Source organism: Octodon degus, unplaced genomic scaffold, assembly GCF_000260255.1.
Source record: "Octodon degus isolate 3935 unplaced genomic scaffold, OctDeg1.0 scaffold00358, whole genome shotgun sequence".
In the NCBI taxonomy this organism is placed as follows: domain Eukaryota; kingdom Metazoa; phylum Chordata; class Mammalia; order Rodentia; family Octodontidae; genus Octodon; species Octodon degus.
Window position 1 is genome coordinate 608,875 of NW_004524934.1, and position 5,491 is coordinate 614,365.

At 45.8% G+C, this 5,491-nt stretch overlaps 1 pseudogene; it reads right to left on the bottom strand.

Moving 5' to 3' along the window:
- Positions 1-445: 445 nt before the first annotated feature.
- On the bottom strand, positions 446-5,211 carry LOC101561920 (annotated as a pseudogene).
- Between the last annotated feature and the right edge of the window lie 280 nt (positions 5,212-5,491).

Below are 5,491 nucleotides of genomic sequence, written 5' to 3' on the forward strand. Positions count from 1 at the left end.
ACACACAAAAAATCCCAAATCAAAAACAAAAACTGAGAAGAATCCTGGGAGAATTCAGTCCAAAGGATGCAAACATACAGAGAGCAGTACAACGCATAACTGATAGCAATTCTCAAAGTACAGCTACAGATTTTTTTTTTTTTTTTCTGTACTGGGGTTTGAACTCAGCAGATTTTTCAAAAGTTGCTGCCATCATGGGATACCCAAGTTTGTAAAAATAATTTTTACAAGATAAATCTTTAAAAAATACCTGTTCGTTAAATGAATACTTTGTTTTCAGGTAAATCCATGTATTCTCAAGTTCCCCCCTCCCCCAAGCAGCCCTAAGATCTCTGTTCTCTCCTACTGCATGACCAATAGTAAGTACACTTGTAGTTTCCTCAAAACAGCTCTCAGGACCTGGAATCTCAACTTGACAAGGATTGGCACATCCAATCTTAGTATCTTAAAGCATCATGTTTCCTGGATTGCCAGGTACTTGGCTAAATCCACCTATTCCCACATTGGCAGCCATGCCTTGGGACCTCAGCTGTGGGGGGATCATGATGTTCTGTTGAGGTCTCATCATGCCCTACATGGACATCATCATGCCTGGAGAGCCCACAGACTCAGGTTGGGTGTAAAGCCATCTGCAAGCCCCCTATCTTTGCCAGGAATCATGCTTATGGTGGCATCTGGATTGCTCATCAGCATGGGCTGGCAGGGCATTGTAGACTGTGTTGGTGACATCATCTGATGTTGCGGTCCTATCATGCCTTGATGGAGAAAGGCTGGTTGTCTCATTGGGTTATGGCCTGGCATGGATGGAGCTATACCAAGAGGTATATTTGGAGTTCTTACTGGCCCTGTCCTTCTCCTAGCAGGTAACACTAGTTCCATTCTGGGGCTTGATCATTCACCATCCCCTGCATCTGAGAAAATCCAGGTCCCAGACCCTGGGGCTGTTTCCAGACTAGAACTTCTCTTCAAGGGAAATATTGCAGTGTTTGCCTAGGCTTCTAAGGTGGAATAATGTGAGGAAGATCAAACTCAAGTATTCTGGTGGCTCGAGGTTGGATGGCCTCTTATAGAGCTGGGACTGTAAACACCAAAGGCATAGTTGCCTTGTCCTCCACTGGAACCGTTTTGAGGGAACAGACCATGCTGCAGAGGAGGCTGACCTGGTGGAAAGCCCTGTGGAAAATCCATCCATCCTTCAGGTACCATGAGAGGCTCCTTGGATCTATGCCCCATGATAAGATTGTGTGGCATTAAGCCAGTCCCATTGGAACTCCATGAGTTGGTATGTTAGGTCCCATGTCATTTGGAGAGGGCATCTGATTGGAGAAAGTGGTTGGGTCATTCCCATTGGGCTGAGAGTTGGCACTGGACCACAGGATTTGGACCTGAAACTTGAGGATTCTGTATATTAATGCCCATTCCTGGCATATTTATTATTTGTTGATGGCAAGTTGGGAGAATGAGATGGGTGGTAGTTATCTTCAGAGTTGGCAACAGTCTTTTTTAAATTTTATTTATTTATTTATTTATTTATTTATTTATTTATTTTAAAAAATATTTATTTTTTCAAACCAAATTGGTAGGACAGTTTCAATAATTAGCACATTGCATACATTCTTCCTAGTGGTTATTTGCTGTACAGGATGTGGACATGATATCCTATTTACAAACACTATTAGAAAAAATCTCTCTATTCATTAAGAGAATGTAACTATATATCCATCCTAACCATTTTGAATACACAGATACAAAATGGACATTCATCTGTATCCCCTTTTTTGTTTCATTCTGTCATTTGAATATTATAGGTGTGTTAACTCAGCAAAATATTCTGAAAGAGTCCAGTAGTCCATAATAGTATTGGGTCTTCCACTTCACTGGCAATGTCAGAAATTGCTGACCTGAGTCCCCTACAGCTCAACATAACACCATGGCTTCACTTCTTATACTTTGTTTTTATACTTTTCTGCTGGATGGTTAAGACCAAGATAAAGCAAGACCTATGCAACAAGAGTTGTAGCTTGTGTGTCTGATAAAGTCAGTGAAATCCCCTCAGGATTTATCCTGAGATCCTGTACCTCAGATTGTAGAACCTTTGTCAGTGTCAGTCATGTGGATGAGTCACAGCCATTGCTTGGCCAATGTGCTCTCTGTGAAAGCCTGAGAGAATGTTTTCTCTTCATGTGACTCTCCTTAACCACACTCTACATTATTGATCACTTTCCTCTTTGACCCCATAATCTCCTTGATCAGAAAATTTGGGACACTACGGAGTTACATGACATTACAGTATAAGTTTTCACATGTCCTGAGTCTTAATTGACCTTGGAAGGCTAGAGCCAAAATGTTGGCTTTCCTTGCATTGACCACAGTCTTGATTGTCATAGTGGTACAACAGGGTAGAACTAGGTATTAGAAACTTGGACATTTAAGACATCATAATCGAGAGTGAGTTCTGGGAAAGAGTTGGCTCTGGTGTCATTGTGTAATGTGTAGTAGAAGAAAGACTTTCAGGGATATTCATAGAGGCAGGCTGGCTGGCTGTAGGTGGTAGGGATCAATCTGATATTACACTTCCCAGCATAGCTGAGGAGGCCATGGTGAGGGACTTTTTATGGTTTGGAGGGATCCCAGGACTGTGAAGGGAAGATTTGGGAGAAGAGGTCCATACAAATGATGGGGCAGGAAGTGATGGAGAGTTGAGGTTAACAGGTGAAGCAGTAGCAGATCCCAAGATAGGGGGACACTTAATGGAAGCCGCAGCAGCAGCTGGCCCCACCAGCATGCCTGCCAGCTCTGATGGAGTCTGGGGGGACTTGAGGTTCCCTGAGGGTGAGCCCAGCATTGGTGCCTGGACTTGATGTATTGTGGGGGAATTCAGAGAGCTAATGCTTGAAGAATGCACCTGGCTGCCTGCCACAGATATATCCAAGGGCTTCTTCCCCAGGCTGTGCTGAACTGAAGGAGCTGTGTTGAGGGAGGTGGAGTTACTAAAAGAGTCAAGAGGTAGTGATGGCATATGACTGAGTTAGCTGTTAGTCCTTTGGTCAGTCTAATTGGTTCTCTGAGATTCTATAAGCCACTATTGCTGCCTGGACCCTGAGACATGGGAAGGAAGAGCATGGGGCCCATGCTATACTCCTGCTGTGGGTGCTCACAAAAGGGCAGTGGCACCATCTACTCCTGGGCAGGCAGCAAGTTTGAGCCAACTGGGCTTAATTTCATCATCTCTTCAGGGCCCTCCCCAGCCTCTCTCATCTTTGGAGGTATCATCTGAGAGCTGGATGCCATCTTTACAGTTAGACTGACATCTCATTTCATCCCCCTAGAAACCATACAAAACTTCAGTTCCCAACCAGATCCTATCTGTGGAGGGATTTGTTTTGGAAAGTCTCCCCTGGAAGGTCTCAAGGGACCCTCAACTGGAATCCAAGGAAAAATGGGATTATTTCCAGGCTCCATGTGGCACTGGGAACCTGGGATCATCCTACTCATCTCCATACCAGGCCTGATGTCTTCAATACTCATCTCTGGGGGAAGATCCAACTGTTTTTCTTCCAGATATGAATGAAACAATTCTTAAGACAATCCTTGAGGATTGGGAAAGTGAATCCCCTTGGCCAGGACCTCTGAAAACACCCTGGCAGAGGGGGAAAGCTTTGAACATCTGGGATTTTTGGCACATTGTCTGGTCAACTTAGTCCAGAAAGACCTGGTCTAGATGCTGGATTGGGGACATTTGGCCCCACTATTTCAGAGTTTATCATCACTGAAAATCCAGGAAGGAACATTTGGCTCCCTCGCATGTTGGGGTGAGAAGCCATGCCTCTTGGGGGCAAAGAATGTGAAATGCTGATATCATCATAAAATGGCTGTGCACCTCCAGGGACCCAGCCTTCAACAGGAGTTATCTGGCATGGAGGTGGGGGCCCTCAGATCACTCCTCATAACCTGTGCTGATGGACCATCATATCCTGCAAGGAGCACTGTTGGACAACCACTTGTTCCTGCTTCCTCCTCTTCTCTTCATAGAACTCCTGCTGCAGCCTCAGTCATGCTATCTTCTCAGGAGTCATATGGTCCAGGTGGTTGGGTCCTATGGGCCCAGACTGAGAGTTCATAGACGGTGAAACCATTTCATCTGGAGAAAAGAATATATCTCTATGTCTTTGAGGGCCAAATGGAGTTCCCACATCTGTTCAGGGCCCAGGTCCCTTTCCTAAGTCTTGGGATTGAGCCATCATGGACTGTACTGGCCCTTCTGGTTTTTTCTGAGGTCCATCTAATGCCCCAGTAGTCTGCTGAGGTCCTCCACTTTGTCCTCTGTGGACTCTTTCTTATCAGGGAAAAGTATACACTGGATATCTCTGAGAGTTTGTAAAGAATATTCCTGGTGCTCCAGCTGCTCCTGAGACAGCCATCAGGGTTCTTTCCTACCGTGGGGGGCTCACCACTGGACACTGGTTGAGGGGGCTTTGGGATCTGCTCCCCTGGGAGACAGGGGTTACTGCTCAATTGTTGGATGTGGAGTTGGCCCAGTACTATCTTGGGGCAGTGGAGTGGAGCTGGCAGGACTGACTACCAAGGGAATCAATTCATTTTCTACTCTAGAACTGTCCCAGTCCAAGGGGCATGGGGGTGCTGCAGGCTTGGGTGCTGGTACCAGAATGGGTAGAGTCTTCTGCATTCTGGTGTTCTAAGAAGAATTCTGGTCCTGGTTGGCTGGAGCTGGGGGTTGTTGTGGAAGAGGTTTTACATCATTCTTAAGGGTAGATACCTGTGTGTGGAGAGGGGCTGTGCTTCTGCTGTTAGAGATGTTCTGAATATGGAAAGAGATAACTGTTTCAACCTGGTCCTTCAGTAACAGCTTCTGAAGGTTTATTGAACATCTAGGTAGAAAACATACATACCACTTTGGCTGGAGTTTTCTGAGCAGGTGTAGGCTCTGGGGAAGTACTTCTGCCACAGAAAAGTGTGGAAGACCTGGGAATTGTAGCAGTTGCTGGGGTCATCCAATGTGTGGTGGGAATCCCGGGACTTTACGTGTTCTGTGGAATTATATTCCTGATTGGATAACTTGGAATCCAGCTGGGGGTTTCCAGATGAGGACATCACTCTAAGGTGATGGACCATCACCTCCTGCTTTGACTTAGTTCTACTCTGTGTGCTTCTTGATTGAGTGTTCCTCATTTTAGAATTACTGGAATGCATTGATTGGAATCCTAAGCTTGTAGTCTCCAGCAGGGATGGTCTCACCAAGTTCTTCTCAGGTTATAGCAGAAGCAGCTGCTGGGAGGGAGGCCACAGTAGTGGCTCACTGCTTTCTTGGTGTGTCCCTCAGTGCTGGCTACCTGTGTGCCTTTTTTCTCTCTTTGTTTTCCTTTGCTGTGGAATTGGGTCCTTTCCCCTTGCGGCTCCCACATCCTCCAGATGTGTGCCTACTACTGCTGAAGGACACTCTCACATCTCCAGGGAACACAAAACCCCATGG